General features: G+C 40.9%; 1 protein-coding gene across 1 annotated transcript in view; it reads left to right on the plus strand.

The window, feature by feature from the left end:
- Positions 1–18,949, plus strand: part of RAPGEF5 (Rap guanine nucleotide exchange factor 5) — a 164,929-nt gene that overhangs the window by 11,107 nt on the left and 134,873 nt on the right. The gene's annotated exons all lie outside the window — the stretch shown is intronic.

Below are 18,949 nucleotides of genomic sequence, written 5' to 3' on the forward strand. Positions count from 1 at the left end.
ATTTTGCAGTGTCCCTTTGAACTTGTGATGGCTTGTGCTGAATGTAATATTCTAAATGAGACTGCACTGCTGATTTATATGTCATACAGTTTCCTCCCTGTCTCCATCATGTAGGTTTTTCATCCCAGCCATTCGTTATCTTTTTAAAGTGCCTGGTGGCACAGATTAGTTTTTCACTGAGGTGTCTTCACAGCCATTCAGGTTGCTTTCTTTAAGTTAATATAGTTAATTTAAACCCATGTAAGTTGTCAGCATTTTTTCCTTCCAATAGGTGTTACTTTGTATTTGATATGGATAAACACAACTTAAGGCGGAGTTGTCCACTCACCTACCTTGACTAAGTCCATCTGATATTGTTTATAGACTTCTGATTGTGACTGACCAAAATCGCATAAGCAAAATTTGCTTATCTGGATACAAATATGTTTTATTAAGCAGTATTCAGCCTTGGACATCTTTGTATTTTCATTGTCTTAATGGAAACAGCCTATTTAATCACGATCTTTTCATTAATCGCTTTGCTGTTTCTTGGTCATTTGCAGTATTTTGTCTCTCCAGGAAAAACTACTTTAGCTTTTATAGAGGAGTTCTGTGTGTTAGTCTATACTAAGTCTGTTGAAGGTGTCAGTACAACTGTAGAGCATTGCGGTGTGGATGGTCTCTGAACATACAAGAAAACCAGCTAATATCATGTAAGTCTTGACCTCATTACAACATCCTGTGTCAAAGGCTTTCCTGTTCTTGTAGGAAATATAAGTATATTGGTAACTCATGAAGCTCCTGTTCAGTGGGTGGACAGCTGTTTAGAAGGCTCTACGCAGACTACTCACCAGTGACTTTGTCAAATCATCTCTGAGCAGGGCTCTGCTAAAGTATCTCTTGGCTCTGCTTTATTAAAAACAGGGACAGAAAGTATTCCTGTAGTGGACTTTTGCATTTAAACATAAAGTGTAGCTAACACAGCAACACTGCTATTAAATTAAAGCTGTGGTCTTATTAAAAACAAGGCGAACTTACGCTCTTTGAGAACCCATTTATTGTGACTGTAGAAAAGGACCTACTTCAGTTGCTTATTAATAGCAAAACACATTACAGGAAAGTTTGTGGCAGGATGGTGGGAGCGGCTAAGGAAACATTGCATTCTTCCATTGTGCAAGTTAAAATAATTCCAAAGAAGTATCCAGAGCCAGTAATTTCTTTTTATAAACCCGAGTTAAAAACCATACTCTGTCACTGAAGAGTTAATGGTAAATTTTATGAGACTTCCCAAACTGGAATCCTGATTTATTTATTCTTTTATTATTTTTTAATTTGAGTTAAGCAAGTAAACAGACTGAATCTTCACCCCTTGCATTAGCAGTTCTTGGTGTCATTTGACTTTTAGAAACAAAGTTAAATACTGAAGGTCTGTGAGTCATCTTCTTTTCAGCCTGAGCCAGCTCCAGTTTCAGTGTGTGTATGCTCGTTTCTTTATACGGTGACTTTTTCCCTCCGAAGTTAGTCATTGTTATCTCTTGGCACAAGTGGAGAAGTTAAAAACATCAACAAGCATGAGGCATGCTAAAAACACGCAAACAAACCTCCCGTGTAATCTTCCAAACCCCAGAGCATTCCTGTTCTCCAGAGTGTTCCCTTTCCTATTACTTTGTTGTTCATGAACTCATCTGATCTTTCGATCATATCCTGATGGAGGGAGCAGGGAGGTCAATTGCAAGGCAAGGGTTTACTGACCGGGAATAGTGTCCAAGAGGCTCTCTCCAGTTAATTTCTGCTCGTGTACCCACTGTCTACAACAGACAATATGGCATTGCATAGATGAAAGGCAGCAAATAGAGTAGAGGTGAAAAAACTTCTGTTAATCTTTTTGCAAACTTTGCTTTTTGAAGAAGTCTGTGTGTGTATCTACATGCCAAGAAGATACTGAAACTCTGTTTGATTTTGGCACAGTTATTTTTGGTGCTTGAGAGGCGACCAAAGAGATACCCTATCCCACGGGCTTAGCCTGGCTTAGATGAGGATGGTGAAGCCCATACTATTTGTGATGGTGCTTCCACTGAGACAAGGACTGGTCTGAAGCCATGCCTAAAAAGCTGGTGTGAGAAAGGATGGAGCAGTGAGTTGAATGGAGTGAGAATCCACTAGTATTTGAAGACAGTGTATCTAAAAATCAAGGTCTCTTACAGTAAGTGGTGACTTGCTCTCAATCTGCCATAGCACTAGAGTTTGACTGATGGCTTGGATGTCCATGCTACAGAATGAGTTATTGAGCTGGAGGGGCTTTTGAGTTGTCATGGCAAAGGGTTTGGAAGAGTCTGAACATGCAGGCTGGCCCAGGCTTCCTTGGAGCATTGATGAGGGCAGACTGAGCATCATAGCAGACTGTTAGGAGGTCACTGGCTTCTTGCTCTTCGTTAGTGTTTATAGAAACACAGGGAGAGTACCTCTGACAGTCTCTGACAGATCAGTCACTGCAGTGGGGAATACTGCAGTGTACTAATCTTTTAGATAATTTTGTTCTCCTGATTTCAGTCTAAATTCTCTAACAAACTACCATCTTCCGTATCTTCCATCCTCCTGCTTAAACTAACTTGCAAAGGCAGCAGTTCTCCATCCCTCTTCTGCTCTCTTTGCTCTCTCTTGCCGCCTCCTTTGCAAAGGTCAGAAAACATTTGCTGAATTAAAATTATATTTATTACTGACTTTTAAATTTGGGTGGGCTGGTAACTAGAATACAGTGGGCAAGTGGATGGAGGATAACAGCATCTTGAAGTGATCAGTGTTGACAGCATTGGCTGTGATGCAGAATATTAAAGAGGAAGAAACTTAATTCTCTTTGCCTCCAGACCTGAAAAAATGTGGTCAGTCTTTACCCGTGGTGCTTTTATTTCCATGGGACAAAGCAACCCTTCAAGGATCTTAGGGTGAAGACTCAATCCAGTGAAGAAGAAGGTGGCTTAGTTCTGTGTTGCTGCTTTACATGGATATGTAAAGGATGATCCTGGGAGAGACTTGGGCAGTGGTATGCCTGGCAGGGCAAGGAGAAGGCATCTCCGAATAGCACAGGGGATGCATGAGCTGCTTCTTAGTCCGATGGTCAGACTCAGATTTACTTTTCTTAATGCCTAGCTGCCAGGCCTGACTGTCCTCAGGTGGTGGAAATGTGACCTTGTGGAAAGGCGGTGATGTGTAAGTCCTTTCCTCTGATTGTACTACAGCGTCAACAGAACATTCTGCTGGCTCTTTGAGGCTGCTTTGTTCAGGATATGCTCAGTTATACTTCAGCTGTGAGTAATGCAGGGGCTATTCTACTTCAGTATGCCCTGATTCACACAACTGATAGTAGTGCTTGTGTTCACATTATGTCCTTCAGCTCCTCTGTTACGTTTTCTAATGAGTATTTCCTTAAAAATAGGTTCAGTCTACCACTGCAGTCTTCAGTGAGGAATGAGATATTCATCTGGGTTGTTATTATAGATTCTGCAGGTGCAGGCTGTGGCTACTGCCTCATGGATGTTTTGAAAGAGCCTTAGAAAGGTCATCCACAACTTTCAAGACAAGAGACTTTTAAACAAAAGGTTATAACCAGTTGACTAGGAAGGCTGCCTAACAGAGTATCTCTGGACTGTGCCAACTACAGTTAAACCCCTAGCAGGATCTCGTGATAGGTATTTTCTTAACCATCCATTTATGTAGTGGATGTCTGGCCTGTTCCATGATGAGATAAATAACCCCCAAACAATTCTTCCAGAGCAGTAATCTTCCTTTGAGCACCTGTTGTAGAGAGGTCTTGTTGAAATCCTCTAGAATTGAGTCTCTTTGTCAAGCTGCTTCTGACACAGGTGTGTATGTTCAACTTCATAACATAAAATTAACCTCAGATTCCTGCACTGCTGTAATATTATAGGCCATTTTTCCCCCCACTGCACATGAATTTTGTGATACTTAGTCTCTAGTACTCATATTTTTTTTAACTTTATTTTTTGTAATGAGCCTTTGGATATGGGAATGAAATTGACTAGGATATAGACATATGGTGGAACTTCTGTTGGGATGCAGGCCTAGATAATAGTTGCAAATGCAACTAAAGGTTAATTAATTTAGAAAATTTAATCAGATACAAAATTAGAAAAATCTTCTAATCCTTTGACTCTCAAATTGTGAATTTTTTTTTTCCTGTTTAAGGAATAGTACCGGTTTTGTAAAGGAATAACCATTTGTGTCTTTGTATTTGTTTAAAGGCCTCCTAGTGCATATAATGAATGAAATGAAGAGATAGGAACTTTCATAGAATCATAGAATCATAAAATGTTTTGGGTTGACAGGTTTAGTTTTTTAGTTAGGCTTTTTTTCTGAGGGCTGGGAAATTACCAGGATTAGTGACCTTATGTGGTACAAGAGGCTGATGTGGGAATTTGTTTGTTTGTTTAGTTAAGCTGCTTATAAAAATTGTTTTGTTTTTTTTTTTCATATATACTTTCTCCACAAAAGGTTTAATGTAACTCCTTTTTCTCTGAATTTGAGTGGGGTATTGTCACAGAAGGCATTAATCTTGCATGAGTAGCTTGTCAAATATTGTGGCTTTTTGCTTAAACTGAGTTTGGTTGAACAATTGTATTCTAAGCCTGAGGAGAGGTATAGGGATTGCATGTGCAGGCCTTGTCTGATCTTGCCCATGCTATCTTGAAAATAAATGACGAATGCAGAGAACCCTTATAAGAACCAGTTATATTCATGACATTTTCAAATCTGTCATGTTGGAGCAAGGTCCTACCCTTCAAAACTGTAGATCAAAATGAGAAAACTCCCTGATACCATCTGGAAGATATCAAGAGATAAATAAACCCCCCAGCCCTCATACAGAGGGATCAGACCTCTACAGCAGCGGGAAGAAGGACTTGTAGACTTAATTGTTTTTAGAGTGAGTAAATTTTCAGAGAGTAAGTTCAGAATAACGCAGCATAGGTGTGATGTGAGTTGTCCATGTGCTTTAGTAATATTAAACGTGCAAACAATTGTCATAGTAATAAAGAATGAAAATAAAGATATACATCAATAGAAAGGCTAGTAATTAAAATTAAGAATAAAGAATACTAGTGAGGAAATCTTCCTCTCTAGAGTGGAAGTCCTTCCTAACTTCAAAGACTGTATTGTTCTTTTCTTGAACCTATGTTCATGAAGGAGATTACATCTGAAGATGACTGAACTTTTTCTGTGACCTTATGGGAATGCTGAACATATAATTTACTTTCTTAATAGCTTTATTGACATACGATATGTCATCTATATTATTTGGTTATGATCTTATCGTACTAAGTAAAACTTGTATCTGTTAGGTACTTGACACGTGAGCTGTTTTTCTATGTCCAAAAATTTATAACACTCATCTGTGTCTTGCATGTATGATATTTCCTGATTCTGTAAATTCTCAGTCTAGTGAGAGCAAAATTTACCTGAGCTGCTTTTAGTGTTTATTCGTTGTTGTTAAACTCCTGTTCATGTTCTAATCCTATTCCATATGTAATGCTTGTTGTACACTACATCCTGTGTTACTCTGTCTGCTAAGTAATCAGGATTGAATGATAAGTGTGCAGTGGTTTCTGAATTTTGGACTGCTGTGTTTTTCAAGTCCCTCCCCATTTCAGAGGTAACAAACTTCCTGTTGGAGGTGGAATGCACTTGAGTTTTCATTTGTTCCGGCTTCAACAGCCAGACCAAAGGCTTTCAAGCACAAAAAAGATATTATCAGAGTTAGTGTGATCCCATTCTGCAGACTGTTTGAAGGTGCCGGTTGCAGAGCTCCATGTAGCACTGAGGTTCTGCCAAGAGCAGGTGAGGAGTTTCTGGATCTATTTTGCCCAGGAATTGCTTGTGTGATCCAAGGCAGCAATCACTTTCCTTACTTATGTGTTGAGTGCTTCTTAAGCTCTTCATACAGTGAGGCCTTGACTGCTTCACAAAACTAAAATAGTTAAACTTTAATAGTTTTTCTACAAAAAAGTAAATTACAGCTTTTCCTCTGAAAGTGGTTAAGAACTCCTCCTATCCAGTCCTTAGTAGGTTGGCATCAACTTGTGCCAAGAGCTACTGTCAGTGAAATTAATATTGTTCCCAAGAGGTCTCATAACCGAGTGCTGCCAATGCAAACAACGGCGCTGCAGATTCTCAAACTGTTAAGGCTACAATGCAAGCTTCTTTAACCAAAGCTTGTTCACCCTGTTCGGAGGCTGCTCCCTGCTCTCTGAAAATCTCAGAAGCAAGAAAAGCAAAAGTCAGCAGTTTTATTCATGCTGTGTCGTGTTTTAAATGCCCTGTAGTTATTTGAACTTAGAGTGGGGCTACCCTGACTGTGTGGCAGACAGCTTGGGTGTTTCTAGCCCTTAGCATAGTCAGTTTTTGCTGGTGTGTCTCAAAGTAGAGGCATCAAAAAGAAGAGGAATGTCTATGAGCTTTGGAAGAAGGGATAAGCATCTTGGGTGGACTACAGGGAGGAAGTGAGATCGTGCAGGGAAAAAATCAGGAGGGGTAATGCCCAACTAGAAATCAAATTGGCTAAGTCTGTGAAAGATAATAAAAAATCTTTCTACAAATACATTAACAAGAAAAGGAGTACTACAGAGAATATTCAGTCCCTATTGGATCCAGAAGGAACAACAATGACAGGGGATGAGGACAAGGCTGAGGTATTTAATGCCTTCTTAGCCTAAGTCTTTAATAGTAAGGGAAGTTGTTCCCTCTGTGTACAAACCCAGGAGTTAGAGGGGCAGAATGAGGCTCCTGTGATCCAAGAGGAGGCGGTTAGAGACTTGCTTGCTCATCTAGAAATCCACAAATCGATGGGGCCAGATGGGATCCACCCAAGAGTATTGAAGGAGCTGGCGGATATCCTTTCCAAACCCCTTTCCGTCATCTTCCAGTGATCCTGGCTGCCTAGGGAAGTTGCACTGGACTGGAGGCTGGCTGATGTGCCCATCTACAAGAAGGGTTGCAGGGAGGATCTAGGGAACTACAGGCCTGTCAGTCTGACCTCAGTGCCAGGGAAAGTCATGGAACGGGTGATCTTGAGTGCTATCATGAAGCACATGCAAGAAAACTGGGTGATCAGGCCCAGTCAACACGGGTTCACAAAAGGCAGATCTTGCCAAACTAACCTGATCACCTTCTATGACAAAGTGACTCGACTAATGGATGAGAGAAAGGGTGTGGATGTAGTCTTCTTGGACTTTGGTAAAGCCTTTGACACAGTTTCTCACAGCATTCTGCTTCAGAAACTGTCAGCCTCTGGCCTGGACAGGCGCACACTCTCCTGGGTCGAAAACTAGTTGGATGGCCGGGCCCAGAGAGTGGTGGTAAATGGAGTTAACTCCAGCTGGAGGCCAGTCACAAGTGGGGTTCCTCAGGGCTCAGTACTGGGTCCAGCTCTGTTCAATGTCTTTATCAATGACCTGGATGAAGGCATTGAGTGCACCCTTAGCAAGTTTGTAGATGACAATAAGCTGGATGGAAGTGTGGATCAGCTGGAGGGTAGGGAGGCTCTGCAAAGGGACCTGAACAGGCTGGACCGATGGGCTGAGACCAATGGCATGAGGTTTAACAAGGCCAAATGCCGGGTCCTGCACTTGGGGCACAACAGCCCTATGCAGTGCTACAGACTAGAAGTCTGGCTAGAAAGCTGCCTGGGGGAGAAGGACCTGGGGGTGTTGGTTGACAGCCGACTGAACATGAGCCAGCAGTGTGCCCAGGTGGCCAAGAAGGCCAATGGCATCTTGGCTTGTATCAGAAACGGTGTGACCAGCAGGTCCAGGGAGGTTATTCTCCCTCTGTACTCGGCACTGGTGAGACCGCACCTCGAATACTGTGTTCAGTTCTGGGCTCCTCACCACAAGAAGGATGTTGAGGCTCTGGAGTGTGTCCAGAGAAGAGCAATGAAGCTGGTGAGGGGGATGGAGAACAAGTCTTATGAGGAGCGGCTGAGAGAGCTGGGCTTGTTTAGCCTGGAGAAGAGGAGGCGGCGAGGGGTGGGGGGAAGACCTTATTGCTCTCTACAACTACCTGAAAGGAGGTTGTGGAGAGTAGGGAGCTGGCCTCTTCTCCCAAGTGACAGGGGACGGGACAAGAGGGAATGGCCTCAAGCTCCGCCAGGGGAGGTTCAGGCTGGACATCAGAAAAAATATTTCACAGAAGGGGTCATTGGGCACTGGCAGAGGCTGCTCAGGGAGGTGTTTGAGTCACCTTCCCTGGAAGTGTTTAAGGGACAGGTGGATGAGGTGCTGAGGGGCATGGTTTAGGGAGTGTTAGGAATGGTTGGACTCAATGATCCAGTGGGTCCTTTCCAACCTAGTGATTCTATGATTCTATGAAAGTACTTTGCGGAGCCAAGTGGTCATGGTTGTTCCCATTGCACAGGAAAGGAAATGACTTGCGGTGGATTGCAACAACATCAGACTTGGGAATAAAACCGAGATAATCCAAACAGCCTGGTGTTTTGACCATTTGGTCTCTGTGAAACCAGCAATCAGCTTCTTAGAAACAAAGAATAAAGAATTTCAGTGTTTTTTTTTCAAATCTCTCAACTGGCAAAGCAGAACACACCCTGTACCTTAAAGGAATAACTGTCCTTCACTTCTAGGAGCAGGGTTTTTTAAATTATTAGGTGACCTACACTTTGTGCAGGCAGTGGTAAAAGTAGAGCTCTCTGAAACAGGTAAAAACAGAGACATTAAAAACATACACTTGCAGAGCAATTAATGGAATATTTGTGTGCAGCTTATGGCAAAAAAAATTATTGTCACAAATATAGGCATTTTTCAAAGAGTGAACTGAAGGGATACAATTTGCTGTGAATCATAATCAAAGCACTGAATTTTAACTTTGTCTTTCTGTATTAAAAACATTAAATATACTGTAGTTATTTAAATATTTAAAACTGGTACTTTATTTGTAAATTTCTTCTGAATTAGATTTTAATGGATTTTCCTATTCAATTATATATATATATACTTTTTACTGACATTTTCAGCTATTTGTCAGCATCGTTCACAGCTGATTTGCTGAATATATGTTTTTTTTCCCTGCATCTGTATTCACTAAAGTAGCTGCTGCATTATTACATACTTCTGCCCTTCTGCCACTCATTGTGATTCCTGCAGCAGAAGCGATGATCCTTGCAGCAGGGTCATGGGGGCAGTTCACAAGAAGACTCCTGAGTCTGTAGTGGGGAAAATGACCTACCTAACCGTACTGATTTTGCCTGACACCAGAGAGAGACCATTTAAGCTTACATCTATGTGATCAGTGGTTGTTACTGACAGGTGAGATGAATCACTTGTTTAATTGATGTCTGCTTTAAAATTTCTATTATATTCAGTCTCTGACAAATGTGGATTGCTGAAGGCCAAGTTCTGGCACCAGTATTATCTGCAGCAGTGTTGACAACAGATGTGCATCAGCAGCTGAGACCTGGCACCTTGGGTAATATTATGGGGAGAGGCTTTGGTGAAAGGCTAACATGAAAATATGTGATTTTAAGAGCCATTTTTAAACACAGGGCGCATCTAGGAAAGTGTTTCTAGTTGCTCTGCAGGTCCACTCTTTCTCTCCCACACTTGATGAAGCTGGTTGGAGAAGTAGAATTAAGTTGTTTCTAAGAGTGATGGAGTAGGAGAGAAGAATTACAGAATACTTTGTGTTTGAAGGGACTGCCCAGAAGCTGCCTGATCCAGCCCTTGGTCTGAGCAGGGCTAACTTCAAAGCAAGAGCAGTTGTGCAGGGCTTTGTCTGGTCAAGTTATGAAAAATCCAGGAAGGAGACTGCACAGCCTGGGCATTGGTTCTTGTGTCTGACACACGATTTTCCCAACAAATTTCTTTTTACTAGTGCATGCCTGTGAGTCAGGTTGACTGGCTTGCAGAATGGCTTTGCTAAGTTGATGTGCCATCTTGTTTCCTTTTTTATTTGAAAATGTATTGTGAGAAGGTATTTTGCTGGCAACACAAGAAATGTGCCAACAGAGGTAATTTGAAAGCTTTTATGCATACAAACAATCCACGTTTGCCTACTCCTGATCTGTCTTTTTACTATTTTGTTGATGTCTTCACCTAGGTCTATCTGGAAGGAAACAGTAACCTGTCATTGGGAACATCTTTTTTTTAATTATAGTGTGAAATATCCAGTGTGCATTCTTTTGAAAGCTTCAAGTAATGTATTATTAAGTGATAACTTTCATCATTAAATTATTGTGCAAATATTAATTGTTGCACAAAATTAATAATCACACTCCTCCCTTCACCTGCTCTTGTGTCCCCAGATCAAAACCAAACCAGACGCTGATGGCCAGGAACTCAATGGTAGATTGCAAAAACAATCTACTGTATTTGTTAGGTACAGAGCTTTAAAGTGGAATAAATACAGCAATATTGCTAATGTTTCACTGCCACAGTCTGTACAGTGCTTGTTTTGTACCAAAAAAAAGAAGATACTGCTTTCCTGTGTGATGTTGTTGATGGCCAAGAAGAGTGAAATATCCTGGGAAGCTTTTTAGGTAGCATTAGGAAAGATAAGGCTGAAACAGTAAACTAGGACACAAATCTGCAATAAAGCTAGATTAATAAAGGAATACAAATAGTAAATTAAGTGTAATCAGCATATTTTGATGTTATATACATCATGATAAAAAGCAGCAAAAGTCTGATTGTTTCTTCTTTCCCTATTTAATGAACTCTCATTTCAAACACTGTATTAGTACGAGTCGAAAATACACATAATGTTTTTAGAAGAGAAGAGAAAACTTGTATAAACTCCGTTTCTGTATTCTGAATTAGGGCTGTAGCCCATGCAGTTTACAGCCAAATGAGTCAAATGAGATGGAATTTCTGTTTTACTTAAACTGATGCACGTAAATGAACATGAAGGTGGGAGGTGAAGTTCCCCATTACTGACACCTTTGAATTCTGTCTTGTAAATTTTTGTGTGTGATTAACTTCCTTTTTGCGCTGACAGAGCAGAGGCACTGAGGATTTATTAGGGGTGTTTTATGCCATCATTCCTTGGATAGTTTTAATTCAACATAAACAAGCGTTTCCTCTCAGCACAGTTGTCCCTTCCTGCCTCCCTTGGCGTCCCACTGCTTTTGCTTGTGCCCCTGCCACCTGCTTTGCTAGTGGACGTGCTTCTATGGCTCCCCAGTTACCTGGTGGGGGGAAATAATCTGGGTTAAAATGGATCTGTATTTAATGAGCCTGTTCAACACTGTTGGTCTTCCAGCTTGGATTAGGACATGGCTTCACAAAGACGAGGGGTAGCACAAAGCAGAACAGCAGTGGGGGTGAGAAGGTGAAGCAGGAGGTGGACAGAGGTCATGATCTTCTTGTAATCGGCCTCATTTTATGGTACTTTAATCTGGTCATGGAAACTCATTGTTAGCAGTAATGTGGCTGTCTCCTTGTTTTTAAGGAATGTAAGGTTTCTCTAACCCTGGCATCCCTCTCTGCCAGTTCACCACTTCTTCTTTTTTCTTGAATAGAGTTGGCATCTGTGTCAGGATGCTGCAGCTTTGAGGCACAGAGTACAGACAGAGGAGGTTTAGACCAGTGTTAGTGCCATCCTGAAGTTGGGTTTATCGATGGCTTTTCTCCCATGATAGGTCTGAGGAAGAGGGAGGAAAGCAACCAGCCAGTCCTGCCATTCTGTCTTCTGTAATAACTTTCTGTTCTTAACTCCTTTTGGGCAAGGAAAAGGGCATTGTGAGTAAAATTTACTTTTGCAGCCTAAATTACACTCCTTGATAGGCCGTGGAGACTTTAAAAGTGGTTGGCTTATACATGACTAATTAAAAATAAAGTTTTATTTGAAGCATAAGCACATTCAGCCATATTTCGTTTGGTAGATACTGGGAAATGCAGAAATGCTTCTAAACACAATGCTTTAATGACAGTTGTCATTTCAGAAATAAGCCTTTAAATATAAAGAACATTGTTTATCTTTATAAAAAGCAGACATTTTCTTCACAGATCCCTTTCTGTTTTGGGGGAGGTGTGAATAAACTGTGAGTAGTGAGTTTCCCTTTGGTGAAATAACTTATTCAGATTCAATGCAGGTTCTTTTTATACAGAAAACAGATGAGAATACACTCTTCAGTTTCCTTTCACTAACAACCCATTTGGGTGTCCCCAGAGAGCTTTGCAGGCTCACCTGGGAACCCTACATTGCAAGCTCTGCTGAATGCAGATTTTTCTTTTTACAGCTTTTTGACCTGTTTATGCTACACCTAAGTACACGCAGTTAAAGACAGCCAGGACAAGATCTTTTTCCTTTATATAAAAAAATAATTTATAAATGAAGAATAATTTCTATAAAGCCATTTTATTTTATCTTAAATAAATATTAATGTAGAGAACTCTTGTATTGGTTTATCTTTGTCATCCATGAATTCTGACAGCAGGGTTTGAAAGGAGCAGTGGGGGAAGGTTGTTTTGTTACGAATATTATTTGGCAGAAAGTCAGGCATATTCTACAGTTTCATATGAATGATATCTGCTGAAAGTCAGCTAGCTTCCCAACCAACTCGGCTTGCTGTGCCTTAGCAACCACAAGGAAAAATCTGCTGCCACATGGAAACGGATTGGGATTCATGACAACACTCCTCCTATCCAGCCAGCCTCAAACAACACTAGCATTTCATCTACTAAACACAGCACACGTATCTTATTTCTGCTTAAACCGCCTATAATTTAGATAGTGGCAAGTGATACCAAATGCAAAAATTCGAAGGTTGCAAAGTGATAAGCAAAATCGTTCAGTAATTTTCTCTCCCTTCCCCCAATCCTTGCTTGGCATAAGTAAGCATAGGGAATAAATGAGCATTTTCTCCTGCAGAAATTGCTGTCTTCTTGTGTTGCAAGTTGAGGAGGGTGTGTCAGGCAGGTAAAACCCAGTCAGGGGCTGGAAACTCTCTAATTATTACAACTGCTTGTTTTTAGCACCTCCAGCAAATCTTTTCAACCAAAAATAACCTCATAGGGCTCCATCAGTTGTAACAGTTGCAGTAGTTTCTGTTGCTCTTACAGAATTTTCATTTTCATGGTTAGTAAAGAGAAAAAGAAATCTGTCTAGGAAAAAAAAAAATATTACTTTTTGATTTGTGCATGGAGCGGGAGAGAAGCCCGAGGGAAATTAAATTGATACCCCTGGTGGATTTTTTTTAATTTTTCCTGAGCCACTGTATTGTTAGAGTTGAAGAGAGAAAAGCACAAACAGATGTTTGGTTATGAGCGTGAATTTGGATTCAGCTTTATTTGTGATCCTTTTCTGTATGCTGTCTTCCATGGTTGGAACGTGAGAAGTTTCCAGCATGAATACTTGTGAAAGTGTATTTTAGGCTTGGATGCTTAAATGCTTCTGCTATGTAATTTCCTTTGTGGTCACATTAGCCAGTTTAGGATTCAGGTGTTGAGTAGCTGCAGAAATCCCCCCCTGTCAGGGAATAGAAACGATCTCATTACCAGGTAGGCTGTGCTACAGCACGTGCACTTGGAAATGAGATGATTTCTTTCAGGCTATTTCTGTTTAGGGAAGAAGCTCTGATAGAGCACAACACTAAAGCATTTGCTTAATTTTAAGTTTACTGGATAATCCAATTTGGAATGCACAAGAGCTATACTTAATTCTTTAGGAACATAATGATAGTGTCCTGAAACTATGAACAATTGTTTTCTTGTATTTGTACATAAATATGTTCCCAGAGCTGCTTACCAGTGTCGAGTTGATCTTGGGTGTGTTTGCAAATTAAGTGCTGGTCAAACAGACAAATATTGATGAGTGTAGTGCAAACTGAAAACAGGTGAAGTTTGTGCATTGCAAACTCTTAATGTGGCATTGTGTCAATTTTTGGTAAGGCAACCAGTTAAAAGCCTAGTTATTTGAAAAACTTGGAGGGAACCTGAACAATTTGCTGGGAGGGGAGAACCCTATTTCTGTCTTTTCTCGGTTCCTTTAGTTTTAGTATAAATCCCGCTGTAAAATATCTAGAAAAAGGAATGTTCCTGATTAATAACAAAATTTCTTACTTCCCTGGTAAGCTTTTTTTTCTTGCTGACTGCACAGGAATAGGAGAAGCTCTTAGAATCATAGAAGAAAGACAAAACATTTGCATCCCAAATTTGAAATTATTATTTTCCTGCAATTTCTACAGCCTCTTCTGCAGTGTTACAGTGTGAGTTTTAGTGTAGACAGGCTGCTGGCTGCTACCACTGCACTAGATCCCAGCTGAGGAAAGCACTTGCATTGGAGATCCAAGCACTCTCGCGTTGTTTCTTTCTCAGCATGATGGTGATTAAATTGCTAGCAGATGTATGGAGCATTACTGATGCTACCATGACTGCAGTGCTGGCAACGGCAGAAATATCAGAAGTTGTTGGAACAGCTTGGGCAGGAAGCAAAGCACAAGCAACCTATAGGCAAGTCATCCTCTGAAGTTGAGATGAGGCAAAACCTCAGATCTAAAAATGAGGAGAAAATTCTAATGTACCTCCAAAAGGTATGAGTGGAAATGTGCTCTATAACCTAGTATCTGTAGCTCTTGATTAAAACATTAACCAGTTTGTAATAGGTGCCTGAGGAGTTGCTATAGTAGAGCCAGTTCACTCTGCTGAGTAAAGAAGTAAGTCAGCGTATCGCAGTAAGATACGGCTTGATCTTATCTTTCCAATGGAGACTAAAGTGTGCCTTCATTAGTACACTTTGCTAGTTGTGTAGTATACCGTGGGGAAATTCCTTTCCAAACTTTTCAAAAATCACTTTGAGCTTATTATCATCACTATCTTTGTGCTAAGCTTAAAATAATGGCAGAGATTCTCAGCTTGTTTAAAAACAGTTGCTAATTTTGATTACTGTGTTTAGTATATACATAATATATATACTAATTTAAACCCAGGTATAGACCTTTTGTGGAAGTATCAGCCATTGAATTAACTACTGCTTTTAAAAATCTAGCTGGAGTATTTGATTCTTTAGTTAATAATTCTATAAGCTGGTCATATGGATTGTAAAGAAGTATTTCCTTCTGGTTGTTTGAGATTATTAGCTTGTCACTTTATTCTAATCCTCCCATTCATTTAACACCATTGCTGTGCTTTTTGTGTTTCTAGTGGTTTTAAATACCATTGTAAACTCCTTGATAGCTTTTCCCAATTTCAAACTGAAGTATCTATGGTGTATTCAAATTTGGGTCCTAGCAGTCCTATTCCAAAACCTTCTCCTGGGCCACCGGTCGCAACTGTCTTCTTATGTCACTTGCAAGCTGCATCCTCAAGATAGAGTGCCTTCCCTGTGCCTCATTCATACTTCACGGTCCTGATTGTCCTGCCTAAGGCACTGACCCCCTGCCTCTTTCTTCTGGCATCCTGAGCTGAAGCCACCTATGCACACCTAGTCATGTGTGATGGGAAAACTCTTTTGGAGAACACTTGACACTGGATCTGCTCTGCATATGATCTCCTGTCCCAGGACCATAAGTGCTGCCACATCCCCATCTCCTCCCGAAACATGGTTTGACATCGTTTGTGGTGAAGAAGCACAGGGGGATGCTGAGGTGGCAGTGCCTGGAAAGCAGCACTTGGCAGGGGCAGCAATAGCTGTTCCAAGGTAGTTTTCATGAGATGAGTTGTTTGCTTGATGACTAATGAATTTGCTTTAAAGGCACGTTTTGGCTCGTTCTAAGAGTTATTTGCAAATGGTTTTTTTTAATTAGTGTGTGTGTGTCTAAATCATTTAGGAGCAGCCTATATTTACCAAATACCTTCAGGAAGGAGTGGTGCTTCACCCACACAGCCCAAAAGTTGGGGTTTTCAAACAAAGTTGTCCCCAGCAGCCAAAGCAGAGCCTGCTTAACAGAGGTGCTCTCAGTAGCACATAATGAAGGGATTTTGTGTTAGCTAAATAGTTATACAGGCAAATTTAAATAAAAAATAGATATGAATTTCAGCCTAACTGCAGTGAGTGTTTGAACATTACACAGGCTGTTCTAGCATCAACAGGAAAGATGATTTTTTTCTATTCCAGAATGCCACTTCCACTTTTATTTTATTTTCTTCTACGCATTTCCCATTTTCTTATATTTGTAGAAATGTTGTGTATAGATTCCTACATGACAGGCTACCTCTACTCTGCTGGGCTCTCCAATGTTTCATGCTTGCTCCAAGCTGGTATGGGTTCAGGCTGCCGCTGACAGAAGCCATTGTCCTGTGCTCCCTTTTCCCATTTCAGGGCTATGAATTCCTTCTCTCTCCTGCCTGCAGCAGAGCTAGTGCTGTGTGGTTTGAAGGATAGAAGATTATTTTTTTCTCTACTAATTTTCAGCCTCTGTCACCTTTTGCAGAGCTCTTGGAATATCTTCCTAATATCTAGACTAAATCTACCCGTTTTGACTTTAAAACCGTTACCCCCTAATCCAATCTCTACAGTCCCTGATAAAAAGCCCCTCCCCAGCTTTACCGTAGGTGCTCTTTAAGTGCTGGAAGGCTGCTATAAGGTCTCCCCTCCCCTCAGACCATCCTAGTATGAGAGGAGCTCCAGCTCCCTGATCATCTTTGTAGCCCTCCTCTGGACCCACTCGAGCAGGTCCGTGTCTTTCCTATGCTGGGGGCCCCAGAGCTGCATGCGGTGCTGCAGCTGGTGTTTCATGAGAGCAGAGTAGAAGCGCAGAATCGCCTCTCTCGACCTGCTGGCCATGCTTCTTTTGATGCAGTCCAGGATACGGTTGGCTTTCTGGGCTGTGAGCACACATAGGCGACTCATATTCAGTTTTTCATCCACCAATACCCCGAGGTCCTTCGCCACACAGCGTTCTCAATCCACTCATCACCCAGTGTGTATCCATGTTTGGGATTGCCCCAACCTAGGTACAGGACCTTACACTCAGCCTTGTTGAACTTCATGAGGTTTGCATGGGCCTCTCTAACCCTCTGGATGGCATCCTTTCCCTCTAGAGTATCTATTACACCATTCAGCTTGGTGTCATCTACAAACTTGCTTAGGGTGCACTCGATCCCACTGCTCTGACAAAGATGTTAAATAATACTGATCCCAGACCTCTGTCATTGGTCTCCACTCAGACATCAAGTTGTTGAACACAACTCTTTGAGTGTGATCATGCAGCCAATTCCTTATCTACCAACTGGTCCACCCATCAAATCCATGTCTCTCCATTTTAGAGACAAGGATGTGCCTGGGACAGTATAAAATGCTTTGCACAAGTCCAGGTAGATGATATCAGTCACTCTTCCCTTATCCACCAGTGCTGTAACCCCATCGTAGAAGGGCACCAAATTTGTCATTTTTGCTTGTTTGATCTTATGCTGTCATGTTACTGCACCCTGCAGCAGCAGTATTTTCCCTGGCTGAGGCTCAGTCATCCTCTGAATGCCAAGGACTGCACCAGGGCGATGCCAGGGGCTGTAGTTCATACCAGTGTTGCTGGAATTAGCTTGCTGATGATAATGTTATTAATGCTAGCCTAGGAATGGACTGGGGAGGGCAGAAACTGCTGTATAAGCTTTGACTGTGCTGCTGCAGTGAGTGAGACTTGTTGAATGAAAGACTTGGACAGAAACCAAGTGGTGGTATGTAGAGCTGCTGCAGAACTGAGGTGTTAATGACATGCCAGCTAGGAAGAGTAAGTGGGATCTGAGGCATCTTTGTTGGGTATGGGAGAGGGGAATTAAGCTTTTATTTTATAGTATTTCCATATGGAACTACTGCTACGCATGAAACTACACTAACATTTGTGATAAGCATGGAAGGGTAAACAGTGTTAGATGCTTCTGTGGTTCCTTGTCACTTCCCTTCGCTTTCTAAAAATACAGTAAGAAGGCTATGGGGGGAGGGAAGCAGGTGGCATTACTGAAATATGGATTCTGTAATTCTTACAGAGTGTGAAAGATGATTTGTTTTTTAATGATTACATTATACAAAGTGTGAATTGGATCCTTCTCAAAGTGAGGAATTAATGATGCTGCCTACAAGCTGGAATAATGTGAGGGTACACTACACAATCTTCCCATCGTGCTGCCAGTCCACCTGCTCAATGTCTTCTGTTCCACTTCCAAATTTCTTTTAGGCAATGTTTATTTGTCTTGTGTGGCTTGTAATAAGATAAAAATTGCCAGTAAGCATCAGCGTAGACAATATCTTGTCTTTTAACGCTGACAAGATATGAAAGTATCACGATGAATTCAGGTGAGGTAGGTAACCTGACTCTTGTAGAGATGTTTGTCCTGTCTCTGTTTGCCTTCCAGAGTTCTAGTTCACTGTTAATTTTATAAGTTTAAATCGTCAGTCTTTATTGATCAGCAGTAAGGTTTTGGCATTTTCATTTCTCTGCTGTGAAGAGTTATGTGTCATTTTCCTTTCTGTCACCTCAAATATGAATCCTCATTTCATTGAGTGATTGGTTATTCTCCTGTTACATAAAAGAGAGCACAGAAAGTCTGTCTTTTCTCTGTGCCATTTCATGATTTTGTATAATTGCATTATACCTCCTATAATCTCTCCTTTGTAAGGTAAATAGTCAAAGTGTTTTCTATCTCTTCTCATATTAAAAATTATCAAAATCCTTTATTATTTCTACTACTATTATTATCTGAATCACTTCTAACATTGGAGTGCCCATTTTTTGAGATCCTATTACTAGCATCTCATTACTAGCATGTGGCATGGCAGAGATAATGCTGATCAATTACAGCAATATCACCTCCTCATTGGTCACCATTTTAGTGCTCATTTATCCTATTTTTTTTTATCTAAGGTTAATAATTTCATTTAGAAGAGTGTTTTTTCTTGAGAAGTGGTCAGTGACCTTGAGGCATCTTTACTGAATTGATAAAGTTTGGTTTAAGAGGTATTAGAGCATGTGTAATTATATTTTCTCCTTGTAGTACATGTTGCTTTTAGTGTTGAA

This window comes from Cuculus canorus, chromosome 2 (assembly GCF_017976375.1).
Source record: "Cuculus canorus isolate bCucCan1 chromosome 2, bCucCan1.pri, whole genome shotgun sequence".
Lineage (NCBI taxonomy): Eukaryota > Metazoa > Chordata > Aves > Cuculiformes > Cuculidae > Cuculus > Cuculus canorus.